This window comes from Rissa tridactyla, chromosome 6 (assembly GCF_028500815.1).
Source record: "Rissa tridactyla isolate bRisTri1 chromosome 6, bRisTri1.patW.cur.20221130, whole genome shotgun sequence".
NCBI classification, from domain to species: Eukaryota; Metazoa; Chordata; class Aves; order Charadriiformes; family Laridae; genus Rissa; species Rissa tridactyla.
In genome coordinates, this window is record NC_071471.1 from 61,650,692 (window position 1) to 61,671,162 (window position 20,471).

The 20,471-nt window shown below is 40.4% G+C and overlaps 1 protein-coding gene across 2 annotated transcripts in view; it reads left to right on the forward strand.

Moving 5' to 3' along the window:
• The first annotated feature begins 244 nt into the window (after positions 1-244).
• Positions 245-20,471, forward strand: part of ADD3 (adducin 3) — a 100,979-nt gene continuing 80,752 nt past the window's right edge. The window contains exon 1 of one of the 2 annotated variants that reach the window (XM_054204574.1): positions 245-332. The gene's annotated coding sequence lies outside the window, so the exon portion shown is untranslated. The remainder of the gene's footprint in view (positions 333-20,471) is intronic. The other variant, XM_054204575.1, reaches the window with a different exon arrangement.

Genomic DNA, 20,471 nt, shown 5'->3' on the forward strand with positions numbered 1-20,471 from the left:
GCGCTGCCGTCGCCGCCCCTCGGCCAAGTTGGAAGCCGGGGCGAGGGTGAGGGGGGGCGGCGGCCGCCGCCCCCCCTCACCCTCGCCCCGGCTTCCAACTTGGCCGAGGGGCGACCGCAGAAGGCGGGCGGGCGAGTCCCCCTCGCTCAGCTGCTAGATAGTGAGCCACGGCGGGCGGGCGGGCGCGGGAGGAGGAGCCCAGGTGTCCCTTCCTGCCACATAGTGCGCCGCCCCCTTTCCTCCCCCCCCCGCCCGCCCTCCGCGGTGGTGCTGGGGCTCCCGCCGCCGGCCAGGAGGGATGGACTGAAGCACAAAGGCGCCGGCCCGCTGAGGTAACGCTCCCGCCGTGTGGGGAGAGGAAGAAGGAGAAGGGGGATCCTCTCCTTTCCCCCCTGAAGGCGGTTATGGCCGAGCCGTTGGGGAAAGGAGGGGTGGCTGGAGGCCTGGCGCGCTTCGCCCCCCCCCCCGCCTCCCCCGTCCCCTCAGCCGCCTTACGGCCCTGAGGCGAGCGCGGGCTGAGGCGGTGTGTGGGGCGAGCGAGGGGGGGGACGACGCTGCGGTCGCCATGGGACTGAGGCGATGTGTGGGGCGAGTGTGTGTGTGTGTGTGTGTGGGGCACTGCGGTCGCCGTGAGGCTGAGGAGGGGAACTTCTCCGTGGGTTGTACGCCAGCTCCGGGGTGGGGGGGAGATGCTGCAGTGCTGCCTTTCTGCCTCGGAAAAGGAGCAGGGCTTTAAATAATGCGCCCGCTGCTCGGTAACTCTGCTAATCAAATAAAACCTTGGGAGTAATTATTATCATTACGGACTGCCCTTGCTCCATCGCGAGGCTCCGGAGTCCCTGTGAGTCTCGGGGAACTTCTTAAAATCCGTGTTCTTGAGGGTTTCTGGGTTTTTTTTCCTGCGTTGAATCGCGCAGGGCTCCACCTTCGCCGCGGGTAGCGGTGCGGGGAGCCCCGGAATGCTGTTTCCCGGGAATGCGGTTTCCCGGTGGAGGCGCGGGAATGCTGGTCACGGCGGGGCCAACCTGGCCGGCATCTGCCCCGCTCCTGCGGCGTTCGCTCCCGCTCCGGGGTTATTTTCATTGCGCCTTTATATCAGCCAGGACGAAATTCAACCATTGCTGCCCCTGAACTTCAGGCTCCAGAAATGAGGGTTACGACAGGCCTTTTGGGAGTTTGCGCCTCCGTTCTGGTCTCAACCCAAGGCAGTTTTCATCTCGTGTTAAAAAGCTTATTTAGGAATTCGTAGCGGATTTATCCGTCGGTATTCGTCCCGTACTTCAGGGCAGGTGGGCAGGGTCTGCGAGGCTGAACGACATGAATTTAGCAGGGAAGCCTTGGACTGGCTCTGTAAGGAGTGCAGAGCATGCCTCAAAAGCAGCAACTGCTGGTCATGGAGGTGGGTTGCTTCTGTTTCTGCCTTCTCAGCATTGTTATGTTACAGGTGGGTTGAGGCTGTATCTGCTGGTTTTCATCCATTGGTCCTGGATTCATGGCTGGAGGGTAGTGATGTGATACCAAGCAGAGGAAAAATGTGTAGGATTATGCCTCATCTGTGTGGTGCCACTATGTGGAGGAGTTACGTTTTAAATAGATAATAGATAAAATCAATGGCAGTGAATATCTGGGCAAAAAATAATTGGCCAAGGGTTATAAAAACATGACTGCATGAAATTGCTGAATTACTAGTTGTGCGGGAGAAGTTGTTGCTTAAATCGGCTTTGGTACCACAGGGAATGAAGCTGATAAATGTGACCTTAGCCTTTAAAAAAGGGCTTTGGTGTGCCTGGGGCAGCTTCAGGCTGTCTCACCTGCCTCCTGGTCTAGTTGCTGGTGACTGGAGTAAAGCAGAGGTGTGGTGGGCGTATGGCTGTGTGTGATCTGCTGGGAAGGAGCAGTGGTGGCTTTGGGGGGAGCAGCGGGAGCCGGGGCAGTCCTGCACGTGGCTGCTTTGGCAGCAGATCCGCTGTGAAAGGCTCGTTTTTGCCTCCCTGCCAGGCTTTGCCAGCATGTCTCGCATACCAGGGAGTTCTTTGGTCTGCACACCCTGTCACGTAAGTGGCCTGGCTGAAGACAGCATGTGAACTCCTCATTCGAGCTTCCTTGGTGGTATCCAGTACTTGCAGGGAAGGAAGGTGTGAACTCTGGGAATGCTGTGGGCTCTTGGGCCGTTATTGGAGGAGCTCCTCAATGCTACTTTGAGTAAGGAGTGCACGTGCTCTTCAGTGAAACAAAATGATAGTGGTGTGATTAATAGCATAGACCAGTTTTAACTTTAGAAATTTTCACGTTAACACTTCTAGTGATACTCACATTATTTTTCAGAAGACATTACTTGCCTTGAGTTTTCACTGGGAGAATGTGAAGCCCTAAGCAGGGAGGAAGGGGTGGGCTCTTCAGGGCCTGAGTGTTTAATGATCAAGGTTAGTGCACGATGATGATGATGAAGCATGTCCTTAATTCTTGACCAATAGATGGAGTGCTGCTACGCTTTAGGATATCTGGGGGTTTAATGGTCTCTTGGTTAAATCAGTCATTATCTTTGAATCTTGCCTGAGGATTGAGGCAGATGACATTTTTATTTAAGGAAGTGATGATTTTAGGGTGGTGCACTCCAGCTGTTGTGTGTGCTGTGATCATCTAACCCTAAGAGGAGGTCCAGGTGGTGCCTCTCACATCAGAGACTTTGTATTGCTTGTAGAGTGGGTGGACTTGAGTGATCTGGGTGAATGGGGATGTTGCAGGTGTACTGCAGCTCTTCTGTCGAACCTTTGCTGGTTATGAAATGAGTGTCAGTCATTCGACAGGGCTGGATGAACCGAGCTGGGTTCAGTGTAACTGTGCTGGAACTGCCCCTGTTGCATGTGATGTTAGAGGTGACATTGCATGCAGGGCTGCCTGCTTTTGTTCAGCTCAACTGGTTAGAGGCCAAATGACCTGGCATAAGACAATATTTGCTGTGAAAATCATCAGAAATTAACACCTGTTAAGAGACAAAAAATGAAAAATATTTTAAGACAGGCCAATGTTAGTTTGTTTCCTTTCGTAAGTGGAATGTTTTACAGATCAAAACTTGAAATGAACGAAGGCAGAAGGCTGTTAGTTTTTTCTCTTGTTAAAATCATTGCTGCTGGTTAAAACTGCAACAAATGTCCTTGCCGCACTGTGGATGGTGTTGGAATGGTAATGCTTTAAAAAAAAAAAAAAATTAATATAGGAGAATAACTTGTGTGACTTTCAGCTGGTGCATAAAATCGCCTTTGCTAGCTTTTGTTAAACTGGATAAAAATTATTGTTTCTTTAAAAATGTTCTATAACTTCAGCAGCCATAGCAACCTCTAGCTATTATTTCCCTTGTAAATCAATTTTGCATTTTCATAGTGCTGCTGTTTGAAAAACTGAGTCGGTCATTGTTTTGGTATTGACTTAGAAGAATGCAATCTGTATTATTTAATAACATTGCTTCCCATTACATCACAGGCTTTTCTTCAAGCTATGTTTTGAAATGCTGGTTGCCATATGAGGGATGGTGGCATGGCTTCTAGTAGGGTTCTTGGGGGGTGGTTGTCTTTTTTGTAGCATTTCTTGGCAGATTAAGATGAATAAAAGCTAGTTGACCCTTAGGGAATAAGCAGTAACTTAGTCATTGTGTGTTAATGTTAGATCTGTTTGCCACAGAGTCTATTCTGCTTCCTATATTAACTTTGAGTCACTTGGCATATGGGGAAACTCTTTTGTTTCTTTTCTGTATTCAAGATAACCCAAGTTGTACGTCACTGCAGATGACATTTTGAGGTGTTTCTTTTAAAGGTATCCTAGCAAGGATGTGGCGATTTTGTGGATAACTTGTGGTCTGGATTATATAGTTAAGACAAACCAATTTTTATTAAAAGTGGTTGGATAAGAAAGTATCTTTACTTATGGCATGCTGTTCGTCTAGGCTATGGGAGGGGCGTATCACTTCAAAATCATCAGTGAACTGGAAAATGTTTACTACTAAAAAATTGAGGTTTCCTTTGGATTCATTGAAGTTAGACAGTGAAAGAAGGCTTCAGAGCTTCAAACCTCAGTGTGAGTTGGTTGGGTTTTTCACCCTGGATCTTCACAGTTTGGCAAATGTGATGTAGGTATCTATTTAGTTAGGACTCTGGGCGCATATTAAATGTAGTATGTGTCTTATGGTAGTAATATCAATTCTGCTTGACAAGGAAGCAATCAGCTGTTAACAAAGTGCTAATTAGGGAAATAAATAATAAATAGCCTCATTCATTGTTCCAGTCTCTTAAACTGTTCTGGTCTTAGCTGGGCAAAGAAACTCTCTTCTTGCCTTGTATTGTTTAACGTGTTAAAACCCTAGTGATGTCAAATCAGCAGGTAGTTTTCATGTGAGTTAGCAGGTTGAGGTGAAGATCAGTAAATTGCAGCTTGCTTTGTAGCTTTTCATGTTGTGTTGTCTTGACCCACAGCAGCTAACAGCTGGTAAATCCCTTTTCCCTTGTGCAGTCCATACCTCCTGAAGTTATTTCTCCAGCTGAAATACGTGGCAGTCTTGAATACCATAGAGTTGATGGCAGCTTGCTGCTGCTCTTATTGTCACTGTGCTGCCCTGAATTAGTGGGTAACCTAGCACAGTGTTGGTGTTAATAGTAGCTGGCATTTCAGCCAACAGCTAAACTGTCTGCTGTGTTGACCAAAGTAAGAGGATTCTGTTGAATTGCTTTGAAAATCTGTTCTTGCTGTCTTCATCTATACCTGTCATAACTGGTCTCAAGATAGTATTTTTTTTATTGTTGCATGTATTCAATTATTACATGATATGGGTTGTGGTTTGTTTGGTTTTTGTTTGGGTTTTTTTTTGTAGAAAACAAGCATTCCTATGCATATTGTCCATAGCTGTTACATTAAAGATGACATAGTTTAGAGGCCAGTTGGATCTGCATCTTGTGTTTGCTGATGCACAGTAAATGTTAGTTCTGGAAATAGGGTGTTTACCACCCAACCAAGCATTGGTAAATAGAATGCAAAATAGGATAGTTTACTTATTGGCTAAAGCTTGCTTTACTTGTTCTAATACAGTAAAAACAAGAAAGGAAAAATATAACTTGAAATATCCACCACTCCACACCCCCCAAATGGGGACTGTCTTTCATTAAAGAAATGCTTTTTTTAACAGCTCTAGAAGTTGTGACAGAATGCTGTGGAAGCGATTTGGTACTGAAGTTGTCTGTGTGATTCAAATAAATCATTTCTAGATCAATGAAAATTATAAGTTGGCTGGGTTCAGAGAGATTGCTGATATAACATAAGTTGTTTCATATAATCTAGTATGCTGGTACTTTCTTAGCAACCCATATGACATTTTAGTCTTTATGGATTTATATACAAAAAACTCTGTATTTATAAAGAGCATCAGTAAGGCCACAAAGTCAAGTATTTGAAAGCTGAGTAGTGCTTTCCAAAGAAGATATTCTGGATTTAAAAATGAAAATTAAACTATAGCCTTGGAAAGCATACTTATTAGCCTTTTTGTCAGGAAGAGTAGAAGTGTTTTGTCTCAGGTGCTTCAGATCTAGCAGACACTTAGTAGAGGCAACCTTCAGCCTAATAAATGAAAAATTAGGTGAAATTGAAAATAGGATTTTGGGATGGAAACAGCAGACAATACTGGGCAGTGCATCCAGCTCTGTCTAGAACTGAATACAATGACACAAAAGTAGTGACCTCGCAAGTACCTTTGTGTTTTCCTCACTCAGATACACAACCATTTTTAGGAGTGCTAATGAATTGCTTAACACTTTCTCCAGGCTCCTGGTCAGTGCTAAAACAGGAGTAAAGCACAATTCAAGCCAGCTCTCTTTTAATATATCAGTTATTGCTACACACCAGCCAGCCTACCATATCTGCTGGGCATCCTGAACCACCAAAACTAAACTAAAAGACTTAATTCTTAGAACATACAAATTTTATTTGGACATTGCATGATATAGTAGCCTATACAGTGGAAGGTAAGATCGAGTATTCTCTTGTGACTGTTTTCACAAGTATTATCTGCAATTTCTATGATGGTACTGAAATTCAGGGTGCAAGAAGCTCTATATGAAATTAATACCTGGCACTCCCATGTTAACTGAATACAATATTAGCCCTACTGATGTAGTATTACTGCCATAATAAATGAATAACTAGTCAATAGATATTTTTGTTATCATGATTAAATTGTGATGGTGCCCACAACAAGCCCATCATCCTGTTTCAGATCTTGATTGCATATGAAACATTGTACTAAATGCCCAGTTAAGGAGTAATTTTTTTTGTAATTTCACAATTAATCTGTACAACTTTTGGATTTCAATGGCAGCTGGCTTTAAATGCCTGTTTGTCTAGAAGTATATGCAAAGGCAAAACTCTTCTGGTGACTCAAATTTTTTTTGACCCAGCTGTCAGGGTAGAGAGCAGAAGATGTTCATGGTGTTTAATTAATTTACGAAACAAAAGCTGTTGTGTCTTAGGGCAAACTGTGTATTCTTACGCCAAAGGTTGTGTAATTTTCTAATTCCTAAAGTTGAGGTTGTAAAAGAATCTGTAGGTATGTGTTGACTTTATTTTTTCTTTTTCCATTCCCATCGATGGGCACAATACTGAATACAAATTAGATTTCTTATTGACGTGCTGATTGTTATGGATTGACTATCCAGAGCTATTTGTCTTTGATGCGTAGCTGACTTGGCACTCAAAGGACACGTGCATGTTCTGTGTTAAATGGCTTAAGGACTGGAGTGACACAATCGGAGAGCTTGGCAGATAACTCTGCATGCACATGATTTGGAACAAAAAAACTCCCATCTTATAAGACTAAGTGTCCAAAGTAGATCACTCACTCAAATTTTCATAAATATTTTTATTGCAAAGATTTAATCCTGAGCAGCTGAGGAAGAAAAATGAAGTTGTGATACATGCTTTAATAATGGCTAGTGCAATGTTTTGTAAAGCAAAGCATGCCTGTAACCAGCAAAGCCCTCTTTATATGTCTTGTTTCTTATCAACCTGACCAAAATCAGAGTTCTGGTATCAAGCAAAAAAATAAGAAATATGCAGAAGAAGTTGCAAATACATTGAGATTTGTTTGGTTGGGGTTTTTTTAAATAAAACAAAAAAACCCCCAACAACCAAACCCAAACCAGAAACCAAACCCAGGGGTCTGGCAGTCAGGTTCTCTCCTCCTTTTTTTACTCTGTTTTGAACTTAGTTTAAATAGTTTTGCAGCATGCAAAGAGATTGAATACATCTGTGTAGTGCTAGCATGAGTGAGTCTGTACTCAAAAACAGGTTAGTTCAAAAAAAAAATAACTCTTGAAATGAATCCAGGTAGCTTCCTAGTTAAAACATATCAAATAACATAAAGCATGCGAACTCCAGACAACTCAGTTTAACTATATAAAACGTTTAAGCTGTAAAACATCAGGAGGTTTTTTTTTTTATAGGTGCCTGGATAATTTGCCCTTAGGTGGCAGAGGGGCAGTGTGGGTTCCCTTTTTACATCAGATGTTTTCCTGTGAGCCAAGCACTTGGGGAAAAACTGAAATACTGCTTCCTCTTTAAGTGGTTGTTGCATACATGTTAAGCTCTTTGTATGTGTTCACTTAAGCTTAGGTGTTTTTAAACAGCAGTGTCCCTAATTTTACATGCTCTAAGACAACTCCTGGTTAAAGGCTAGATTTCAAAGGCTGCTTAGTTCTTCTCAAACACTGCACCATTCAAAATGGAAATTTTTGCTGTCTGGTCAGCAGAAAATGTTCTTTTTCTTGCCAATCCTAATGTGAGTGTTTTATTGCATGTCAGTGCTTCTAATCAAATCAAGTGACTTGTAATGTATTGCCAGGTAAGATCCCATGGCCTTCAAAATATCTTAAATCTGAAAGTGTCCAGTTGCCTGGATCAAGACACCGTCTCTTCAGCGATGGACACAAAGTGTCCAATGGAGACTTAAGTGCGGTGGGATGTCTTCTACACCAGAGAAGTGCCATCCAGCAACGGCAGTCAACATTTCAGTCCTATGCTTCGTGAAATCTTTGCTTAGATGTGAAGATTGCTAGTCTCTTCTCAGATGGCAAACACATACAACATAACTTGAAGTGAAAAGGAGAGAGAAGTCTGAGTGGAGACACAGGAGGTAGGAGCGCTCTGCTCCATAGACAAGGTGAGCAGAAGCTCAAGCTCACCCAGTGGTTCCAGTGCCAGGAGCTTCGGCTGCCTGGTCTTTTCTTTTAGCTGGAAAAATAGACTGCGTAGCCCATATGTATCTACAGAGCAATATCAAGCAATATTAATATGGGCAACATTTTCCAAGAACCTTACTTGCTATACGGCACTTCTCACAGACCCAAGCTTTAGAAACCTGTTTCACAGGAGCCCACAAGACACAACAAAGTACAGTAGTCTTATTGACCGAATACTTGTGTTAGGAGAACCTATCTTTCTGTTGGAAAAATTCTGTTTCCTTGTTGAAAAAGGTTCATTGAAATCCTCTCCTTTAGGGAGAAAATAATAAAAACTTTTAAAAATCAGGTGTATTTCTCCCTTTCCTATTAATATTGTTGCATAAGGCTCTGCTGTATGTGCAATATTGAATAAAAAGAATTAGCTAATGGTGGGAGTAAGAATAACAATGTCATATTTATAACCTGGGCTAGCCTTTAACAAGAAAAAATAGCTTGAGGTATACCATGTAACACCAGTGTCTGGCTACTATCAAACATGCTGCAAACGTATAGTAACAGGTATTGTGTGCAGTAAATCTATCTTTGTAGTAGAAACTTGATGTTGTTGCTATTCCCAGGGGGTAAGTTGAATTACATTATTACTGAGGCTGAGCTAACAGAGCTTTGCTTATAGTATATATAGAGACAAGATGGTTCTTCACAGAGAGGTGACCTTTGCTGTATTTTGGTTTCAGATTTCACAGGGACCTATTTCAAAGTTTTTAGCTTCAGTCCACACCCTGCTGGTAGTTAGCTATAAAAATCTCTTTGAAGAAAGTTTAAAAAAAAAAAAAGAAAGTCTACACTTTATTACTTTGTTAAAGTTAGATAAAGGTCATTTGTTTGTTCCTTTTGTAATATACACTGCTGCTGCTGTTACTTGTCAATATAACTGATAGTTCAAGGATTAAATTAAAGCTACAGAATTACTGGTTACAATGTGCAAATGCATAGTGTAAGTAATTCTTTTTTATGACTCTTCTGTTTATTAGTTAACTCGAAGAATGTGTACTAGCATATATTTGTCCTGGGGAAGCTATTATGGTTTACATGGTATAATGTAGTGTACCCCTTCCAAGGTTATTCCATCCTCTCTCTAAACTTTTTTTGGGTTCTCTAAAACTAATTTAAAGAAATAAATTAAAGCCCTGTAATCCTATTTAAGAACTCCGGCAAATAAGAAGTCTGTGTGTTCCAATAAATATAATCACCTCTTTAATACAGTCACTCCTCTCTAGAACTCTGATTTCCATCAGATTAAAATATTTGGTTTGTACATTACAACTAAGCTAAAGGGGATATCCTGCTTTTCGCTCCTGGCCCTGTGGTCCTGCCTCATCCTCTCTTGTGTAAGCCCTGCTGCTCGCTGAACTTCTGCAATTCACTATAAATTGCAGCAAAATACTTCCTCTCCCCTCCACTTCTGCATTAACTCTCTTTAATAAGTTGAATTAGCTCAAGAGATGGTTGAGCGAGCACTGGAGTGGGTGCAAGGTGTCGAAGGCAACAGTAAGAAGCTGCGGGGAAAGGGAGGAATAGGGAGATGGGGGACTGTCAGTGCCGAGCTCCAGGTTGACTCTAGCCCTTAATCCTTCGGTGGTGACAGCTCTGCAGGGTCCTGCCTGCAGTACTGGGAGGCAATGCGAAAATGTAACTGGAAGGTGTTTGTGAGTTGAGCCTTCTGCAAGGGGACTTGTTTGTAGGAAAGTAAGAATGAAAAAGCTGTTTCTCTAACCTTGGAGATATGAGGGAGCAGCCACTAAGTTACAAGGTTCCCCTCTACCCTCCCAGTACTCTCAAAATCTGAGGGGGAATGGTCTTAATTAAGGGGAGGCTTTTGGAGTTAAACACAATGTTTTGGAGAAACTATGTAGACCTTTAAATTATTTTAACTAAAATAATTTCAGCATGCTGGGCTGAGCTGCTCTTTGGCTCGCGTGTCATGCACCCATATTCCAGCTCTGTGAAGCTGCCAGTGAGTGACAGTCCTGACTGGTGTGGAGGTGTTGGATGCTTGGGGTTGCCTTCTGTAACAGCATTCCCTTGTCTCCAGCGCCTGTGGTATACGTGCACAGCACAAGACGCACCCCTAAATTTTCTGTTGTAAAATAAAAAGGTTTTCATTGCTGAACAGCATGTGCCACTGCTGCTCTAATTTTTTGGTTCTATTTCATAGTTATGTATAAGAAATTGAGGTTAAATATTGCCATAGGAAAACTTCATTGTGTCAGGTAGACCACAGTGTCTATATGTTTAGGAACATATAGAACAAATAGAACAAATTATTTCTCTGGTGAGAGAAAAGGATGGGGTTGCACATTACTGGACGTAATGAACTTATGCATATGTTTACAAGACAACTTCATATATATAAAGAAGTAAGAATTACATTGAGGAAAATGCATACAAATAAGTTGTTTAGTGTAGCTCAGCCTGCCTCCCAAAACATTAATTATGACTTGCAGTCTCTTACATCCCTTTGAAAATGGTATTGGCTCTCTTCTCTTTCCATCCAGATTTTCATCAGTTAAATGATGTGTAAGAAAACCTAGTGTTGCTACCAACAAATTTGGCAGAAGAATTGTTTTAGAAATGTAATGCTGAGTTTCCAACAGCAGAAAGCTGTTTGCTGTTTAAGTTGACTGAAATCGTTCCAGTTAGTTTTTGTGCAGGTGGGGAATGATACAAATTCACAGTGTGAATAGTGGTCCTGCAGATGCACTTCATGGTCTTCGGTGCTGGGTCCTCCTAGCTTTTTCCTGCACCTCTCCTTTTTCTTTTTTCTCTTTTCCTAGCTGCAGTGAAGCATCCATTGTCTTCAAAAGTTTGTATTTTGTTTGATGTGATGTGCAGGCTTCAGTGCAGATACTTAAGGAGTCTTACCAAAGTAATACTGGCTCAGTCAGAGTAAAGATGCTTTAGTTAAATAGACTATGGCTATGTTTAAAAATAACAGCTCTGTCTGTGTCAGCGTGTTGGACGACCTGATAGTGACTTTCAACAGAAAGAGCTTCTGAAAATTACTTTGCCCCCAATTACGGATTGCCCCCAGTGTGATCTTGTTTTCTGTTGGTAACATTTTGGTGTTAGATGAACCAAAACAGCCCCTGAATTTTAAATGTGATTAGCTAAACAGCTTCAAAGAGAGCTTGTTGTACTGGACACCTTTTATATGCACAAACAGTAATAGCAGCACTTCTGCTCTTCTTCAGGTTGTCAAAACAGTGGTGTCTGGGGTTGGGTGCACACGCCATCCTCATCTAAGCTTAGTAATTTTGGGTTCTCAGCCATTTGATTTCTGTAGGAAAAAAAGTGGTGCGTGTACTCTACCAGCCCGGGCTCTGTCTGTGTGTGACTGCCATGCTTGCACACGTGTAGGCTGTTGCTTTCTCGTAATAGTAAAGCGCGTGGAGGAGCTCGTTAGTAATTCCCATGTAATTGTCTCATCTCACCCCAACCTTGGTTCGTCTCTGATTTCTGCTGCCTTTCTGAAGACTCATTTCAAGCACTGGTATTCTTAAAAGTCTTGGTTAATGAGATATAGGCCATATGCAAAGAAAAAAAAAAAGTAAAACATTTTCAAAATACTATGTGTATCTGACGTTTATTCAGTTTCCTGTGGTTCTTGTTCTGTGTGGGGTTTTCTGTCCTTTTTTGTTTCTTGGCAAGGAAAGCAATATTACATTCTTGTACCAAGAGGAAGGGTATTAAGCTTACTCATAAAAAGAAGATTTATTATCAAATGTAGTTTTTCATTTTGTCCATTGGAATTTTTTTTTAAACTCTAACCATACCCAGATTACTGGCTTCATTCATAAGGTTGTTGTATCAAGTTTGGATGCTGTCTTTGTTAAATTGTGGCTCCTGAGGGTTTTCTGTTACAGAGGTTTCTTCAGTCAGGGGAAATGAGGGTATAATAAAGAGGATCTAAGGACCGGACATAATGATTCTATATAATTGAATCAAACAATGCCATATTTGGCTGATGTTGGATTTTCCGTCATATTTTTTTTATTGGCATTTGTTCATTTTGCTTTAAGCAGAGTTTAAAACTGAGGCAGCTTGAGTGCCTGAAGTAACTGAAAGACCAATAGCAGGCTATTTGGGCAGTACTTTTAATCACTGTATCCTAACTTCATGCATTTAGCCTGAATTCTGGCTTACTCAGGAAGTCTTCTTGATTCAAATGCCACTAGAGCAGTAAATTCAATGGGAGACATCCAGATTCACAGAAAGGACTATAGCTGAAGCCAGTATAATAGACCTGGCTGTGCCTGAGGTTCCAGAAGTCTTGTTCCAAGTGCTCAGTGAGAAGCAGTGCTGCTTTCTGGCACAGTGAGTACCTGACCTTCATTGCTGCTGCCTCTGACTTGCTGCAACTGTCTGCTAGCTGTTAATGGTAGCTTTGACTTTCTACTACAGTTAAAAAATATTATTAATTGTAATATGCTAAAATAGGGACAGAATCATCAAAACATACTTCAGGATGCAAGCAAATTTGCTGAGAGATTCTATAAATAAATGTCTGTGCCTCTTAGCCAGAAATATGGTGTGAAGCAAGAAGGCAGACCATGCTGGTGGCTTTCGCTCTTTCTGATGCTGAATCTGTTTCTCACTGCCTGTGCTATGTCAGAACATTGGTCTTTCAGGGCAGAGAGCGTGCAGTACTGCAATTTTCTGCAGATTCTTCTCAAGGGGAGAGAAGGAAAAAACATAGTATTAGCTTTGACATTTACAAACCAATAGATACCACAGTAAAGCTGCTGAAGTCAAAACTGTAGCCAACTTTTTAATGTCCTTTTCTTTTAGAATATTTTGGGGGTGTGTTTTCCCCCCTTTTTATTCTCAATAACTTGTGTCTTTGAGCAGTGATGAAATTGGGTGCAACAACTAAATCATACCCAATACACAAAACTGTTTCCTCTCCCCATCTATTTCTGCACACGCTTTTCAACATACCTTATCCAGTTCTTTATTCATAGAAATCTAGGAGACTTTCTTAATGCTTTTTCTCTTACTCAGGCTCAACTGCATAAGTTTAACTCCTTTTGTATTCTAATTTACTATCCATGTTAGAAGCCACTCTCTGTCTGGTAAAAATGAAAGCCCTTACAGTGGCTAATTATGTAGCACTTTGGAAGATGAAAACTGGATTCTTCATGGAGCAAAAAGCTGTAGATGATTTGAGATTAGCACTTGCAGTGCATTAGCACTGTGCATTGTGGTCAAATCTAACAAACATAGCTTTTTAGTCTTTTTTTGTACCATAAATATGCATGTAGTACAATAAATAGGATTCTTCTTGATGAAAAAAGAAAACTGACAGAAGGGGTAAAACTATTTATTGCCCCAAGGATAAAATTTGGGAAATATTTCTGTGGATTATGCAATGGCCATTACGTAAGAAAGGAAAAAAGTTTGCCCTGAAGTGCCTAAATTATTAAAGCATTTGTAAAAGTAGGATTTGTCTGTCCAGAAATTTATTGCAATATCCACTTCTGACCAGAGGCGAGATGAGTATAGATGCATTGTAAAATCCATCTACAGGAGCCTGTGGATTTTGAGGGTTGCAGGGTTGTGTAACTTGCTGTGGAAAAACATAAAAGGTTACAGCTGCCTTCTTCAAATTATTTATTTGTCTTGCAGTTGTGTGAAATTAAGTTTCCTGAGAGGCTTGAGTGACAGTATTTAGAATCATAGAATACTAGGCTGGAAAGACCTCAAGGATCATCTGGTCCAACCTTTCTTGGCGAAAAAGAAAAATTTAGTCTATGAGGATCTGATTTTCTTGTTGTTTGTTCTTTGCAGTAGACTGAGCTAGCACACACTTGACTGATAGTGTGCAGTTGTGCAGATTTCTTATTGATTAGAATGCTCTCTTTAGTGTATTTGATAGATCGGAGGGATTATAAAAGTATAACTATCTTGGTTGTGAGATGCAGGGATTTTCTTGTAGCATCTCATGTCGAGGTTGGGGGGGGAGTTTGCACTGGGCTTGGATCCACAGCTTCAGAGACTTTGCCTTGAGCTGTAGTGTCTTTGGCTCAGTCCATAAGGGAGAGGAAAGGCAGGAGGTATTCACACCACTCAGCTCAGCCAGCTGAGGCTCTCCCCTTAATCACATTGCTGTTTTGAATTGCTTTTTGGAGAACTGTCTATGGATGCCGGAAGCCTTAAAACAAGGCAAACCCAGCTCAGGCTTGACTGGCTAATTAAGGTGCCCTGGTAGAGTAGTGTGAATTAGCACACTTAGGTTGTTAAGCCTGCATACCAATTCTTTCTACAGTGGGGCCTGGATCTGTGGGTCCTCTCGGCTCCATGCAGATAACACCCGGATAGTAATTCTCTGTTTAGTTCTCAGTTCATTATTCTGATTGCTGTCATATGTAAATATCCCATCTGCATATTGGCTTAACCTTGGAAAAAACTTGGCCTGTGAGATTTATTTTTTTTAAAACCTTTTAATACAAGCTATGTAAATGCTGCAGTATGTTATCTTTGTCATTTTAAGCTGTCACAACAGCTACTGGTGTTCACCATTTCTGGGGACAGTGAAGCCCTTCATGTGAAATAGTTGGCACGTAGGAAATGAATGAAGGTTTTGCTATTGCCACATTATTAATATGTCCAGAATCTACCTGTATGTTTTGGTTTCTCAAGTAGTTCAACTTATTTGTCTTCCTTCTTAAGGAAATAAACAAATGCACAGCCATCTTAATTTGTTTCTCCTACCCACCCCCACTCCCCATCCATAGGTAGGCTTCATAATCAGTCAAATCAAAATATTCTTAAATTGGCATTTCTTTTATGTTTGAAGAAAAAGCTTTGCTAGCAGGTTTTCTGTTAAAAATAGTAGGTAAGTGCGTGTACCCAGCAGGTCTCCTATGTTTTAAGTGAGGCTGTAGCAGTTGAAGTTTGGAAGTAATTTTTTAGACACTGCATAGATAGGCTGCATGTGGGCAGAGCTGCTCACCTGTATCATCCCCCCTAACCAAAGTTGCTGGAAAAGCATGGGTGAGAGCGTAGCTGAGCCTTGGCTCTTGGACACTCCAGCAGCCTCTCTCAATGAAATAACCTTTTCCTCGTGGAGCAGAAACAAGTGTTTTGCTCACCTCTGGGCTCAGATTGCCTTGTTTATCCACCCTCGCCAAAGTTTCCTTTCTGAACAAGCCATTAGGTCTAACCGCATTTTAAATCAATCTGATTCCACCACTAAAGAGACTGTTTATACAACTATATATATATACTTTAATCCTGTTGAAAATTATGCTCAATTCAAATGTAATGGATGCTTAAAGTTCTTGTTAAAGGTCATTTGGGACATTTTAAATAGTTGTGAAATAATCCAGTTATCCTATCTTGCTGCCTCCAGAAGCAAATAGAGTTACATACCTGTTGATAAGAAATTGGCTAGTCATGAGAGGATTTTATAATTGAAGCTCCATTCACATCATCTAATATTGTATTTCTTAGGTGAAAACAGGACTTTTCCCTGCTTTGATTTTATTCTTCAACTTTTTCATCATTTCATACGACCTTTTTAATACCTTGCTTGGGAAAAATAATCTAGATTAATTAAGTATCTGAGCTTTATCAATAAATGTAGGCGCTCATAAGTGGCAATGTCCTCTGAAAGAGGTGTTTAGCTTTATTTTTCAAAGGTCCAAACAAAAGATAATATGGGGAAGGAAGTTGTTTTCTTTTCAGCTGTTGACTTTAAGCGGTGTCACTGGTAGTTAACTAACCTAGCTTCAAGTACTTTAATTCCTTCGATAAATACACTGCCAAGGCAATAACCTCAGTAACCATGAACCATGTGGAGTTTTTACTAGATTAATTTTATATGACCATGAATGTGAGTGAGAGTAAAATTATTATATAGAGAGGGAATTTTTCTTAAACATTGGATTCTCTATTCATTCTCTATTCATATCAATATGAACTTGTCTGATCTGGTTCAGGAGTGTGCTTGTTAAGAGAAGTGTTCTTAAATACTTCAATACTAGAATATCAAATATGGTGAAAATCTCCTGGGTTTAGATGTGGAATGATGCAGTCAGTCTTTCTGTGCTGCTTCTATCCTGTTTTGAAAAGAGCTTGAGTTTTGCTCAAACTTTCTTAAGGTAAGTTGATAGTATTTTATAAATCAGCAAGGATGAAAGAACCAAATTCTTATTTAGACCTTACTAATTTTTACTTTAAAACTTACTTGTTATTTCTATTAATTTTGTTGATTGATTGGGGTTTCATCAAAATTAAACTACCTTTTATGCTCTAAGCGATACTGAGCACACAAATTAAATCTTTATGATATATTTGAGTTACTTTACTGAGAGCTCTATAAATTGGTAAGAGATTTTAGGGATGTCATTAGTGATCAAAAACTTGGGTATGTATCAGTCGATTTATTTATTTTTAACTTGGAACACTAAAAATAATTGATTAAAGTGTCTTAAGTTTCTCCACTCCTGTGAGTAGAGTTGTAGTCACTATTTTTGTACTTTGAAAATCAAAGTACAAGTTAGGTGCAGTCCTAGATAAACATTGTTTGTAATAAAGAAACTCAGTCTAGACTTATTTTTAACCTGCGACGTTGTCTTCTCAGGGCTGGTATAGCGATGAGCTGCTGCAGAGCAGTGTTTTCCTCAGTAACATGTTCAGCTTTGCTTTGATAAGGGTATGCTTGAATTATTTGTGTTGAAAGTGTGAAAGGGGAGGGTGTGTAACTTTTTTAGTTCTAGGAAATATTTTTTGTGAGTTAAGAGATTTAGAGAAAACATAGAAGATGAGTGAAATGATTATACATAGAGAGAATTTTTCCTTAAACATTTGGTTCAAGATGTAGGCCACATCTGTAATCATGTTTTTAGAAATGAGTCCATATTAAATCAATTCTCTGCCAACAGCATCTGGTTGCACTTTATGTACGTGTTTTCTTTCATAGAGAAAGCAAACCATATGACATAACCCCAGTCAGATAAAAATGATTGTTTATAATACTTTGTTTATTTATGTAGCACCACGAGCTGAAATACGCCTTCATCTGAAAAACCTTACAGCAGATTACAAAGGTGAGCAGATGACATCTGCATTTCCAGATGGCTGGTCTGGGGTACTGTGTAGTGTGATTAATAAGCCCTGCTTAAAGGGATATAAAAATTAGTAGCTGAATTCCTAATTGAATGGGGGCTAATAATTCTAGGTGCCTTCTTCATGGGTAGTGTCCCGCATCCTGTAGTGGCCCTGCACTGCTGGTAGCACTCCTGAAGCATTGCATGGGGTCAGAAACAGCAATACTGTGGAGTGACAAATCTCAACGGATGTGGTGCCTTTTAGGACTGGTAGCAAACCTCTGGTACGGCTCACTGCCATGAGTAAAACTTGGGAGCAATGATTTGCTTTTAATAAAATAGACTGCACAGCAATCACTTGCATGAATTGTTCAGACTAATTTCAGCAGGTTGATCTTAATTATGCTCTTAAAAGTGGCCTCTTCGCTTACAAAATGAGGTCCCTCTGTGGCACTTGCAGAGAGGTCCAGCTTGAACTTGCCCTTTGGGTTCAACTTAGGAAACAAAAGATAACAAAAAACTCTAGACAAAAGATAAGATTTGGAAATACCTTGCAAACATCAGTGGCACAATTTCCTGTAATAAAAAGAGTATTGGGCTGTGATGGCCAGAGAGCAGGGGGAGCTACACAGTGGCTGCTGTAATCCTAAACAACAGATCTCTTCAGCACATGCCCACCAAGGTATTTAATGGTGTCTTTCCCACATGAAAGTTGGGCCACCTGCAGCTGCGGAAAGCACTGTAGATAAAGCAGTGTTTAGCTGAGCATGTATGGTACTGTACTTCCGATTTTAAAATATTTGGAAGGAGCAATTTCCATATAGGCCAGCATATAGTACTTTCAGAAATAGCTTTTCTGTCAAAAACTTAATGGGGGCTTTTATACCCTGCAAGACCTTGTGTGTCAGTGAGAGACATACTGGGGAGGTAGGCGAATGTCATCTACTCTAGCGTTTCTTTCTTCCCTTAACAATCTCCAATCAAAACCTGCACAAGTGAAGGACCTTGTTGGTACCTAGATAAAATATCCTTGTGTGGTTAACAGTCTTATCTGAGATCCAGGGTGTTTTTAATTTTGTGTTTTTTAATTGATTATTCATACATTAAAGTTGCTTAGAATATGCAGTATTCAACAAGTAATACTTTCTTTGACTCTCTCTATTTCAACTAATTAGTTTATCTGTTAACAGCATAACTATTTTTTAACTCAGTAATGAGAATGGTAGTGGTTTCGAATAGATTTTTTTTTTTCTGTTGCAATACCAGAACTAAACAGGAATTTAAATACTGCAGCTATTAGACCTTTTAAAATTAGGCATCCTAATTAACAGCGCTAAACATCTTAATTAGTTAATGTAATTAACAGAATACCTATTACCTTTTTAGTTGCTAGGCTAAAAGGTTTTTAGCCGAGTACAAGCTTTTGCTGTGCATGATGACCCTTTAAAGGCTTTTGGGACTCCATCCAGCTGGCAGCTTGGCATTGCTGAACAGATGTGGCTGGTCTCTGGAGAGCTGATCTGTACTGCTAGCTTTATTAATTCCTGATGTGTGTATTGATTTGTGGGTCCAAATAAGAATAAAGAGTCTCACATGGAAGTGGCATAATGTGTAAGTTCCTGTTGGTCTTTTCCTGATATGTTCAGGATATGTTTCCATAGGTCTAGTATTAGCCTTAGCGGCTCTTATTTGTTGTTAGTACATGTGCATGTTTTACTGTTTCTTGGCTTCGTGTTCTGTTCCTGGTGATTCATAGAGCATCAAAATGCACAGAAATTATGTTCTCAGCACTTTGGAAGACCTCTCCAGATAATTCTGAACGCTGCTTGCTCACGGGAAGCAAGTGGGCGTGCTGGAGGAGCATTCAAGTTTCCTGAAAGTGCTCATGATTACTGAGGAACTGCTTTGCAACTCTCTTCTGAGAAGAGAGTTCTTCACTTCTTCCAAATATTATTTAATAATTAAAATCTTGACATTGGGAGGAAGTACATTTTCCTGTAGTAAGGACAGATGGTGTTGAAAAAGCAATTGAAAATTTGTGGTGATGTACTAGAGTTTGATTTCTCCTGGAATCTAATTTATATCCACAAAAGGCAAGCCACAGTAAATTGGGATTAGTATGACAGTAAACTCAAATCACAAGTGACAGATTTTTCCCTTTTCTCTGGGGAGAGTTAGTCAGATGTTCTGTGTATGGGAAGTCTTTGTGGGCCACCCGTTAATGTATTATTATCAAAGTACTAAACTGAAGATTATTTTTTTTTAAATCCTTATCAAAGTTAAGAGGAAACTGGAAATGGTTTAGGAGTTTATGAATAAGAACAGTATGACCAGAAGTTGGCATGTCGGAGGCGCTGATCATAGGCAGTTGCAGACAGTGTTTTGAAGGTTATCAGTGGAGTATGTCAGTGGGCTATGAATTTCCCTCTTCAACCACACTTTGGCACAAATCAGCATGCTAATTACTGCAACAAAGGTGCTGCATTAATGCACGTTACTGACCTCATCCCAAGAAACTTACAGCACTAGCCAATTTCTGATATTATTTGGGAAAAATATTGAAATACTTACTGAAAACAGATGTTTGGGAGGTTTTTGGGATTGGGTATGTTAAAGTCTTTAAAAAAAAAAAATTAAAAAGATCCTGAACTGTAATTATAATGGCTGAATGTCTGTACCTTTCCAATCCTTGGTCTCTGAGGCTGTGTTTTGATAATTTCTCCAAGGGAAGCACTTGATGGTCAGAAAGTGGATTCAGATTGAGACCACCCAATAGGCGCTGAACAGCAGTCATGGCAATATGTATGTTTTCATTTAGTATAAACATTTTGAACTTAATGACTTCCTGTTTCTAAGAATGAGAATGATCTTGCTTAAAAAAAAAAGGAGGAGGGGGACTATTACAACAGGAAATTTGAGTACATGTCTGTACTTTGCTAGTAAACCTATAGGTTGAGGCAAACTCGGGAGAAAGTTCATGAGATGTTATGGTATTATAACTTGCAATTCCTGAGGTTTTTGTCAAGCAGATATGGTTGTTTTCATACAAAGACCCGAACTTGTGCATTTTGCTGAACAGAAATGGAACAAGCAACAAGAGCTAATTGAATGGAACAGCAGATGAGGAAGGAGTGGATGGCTG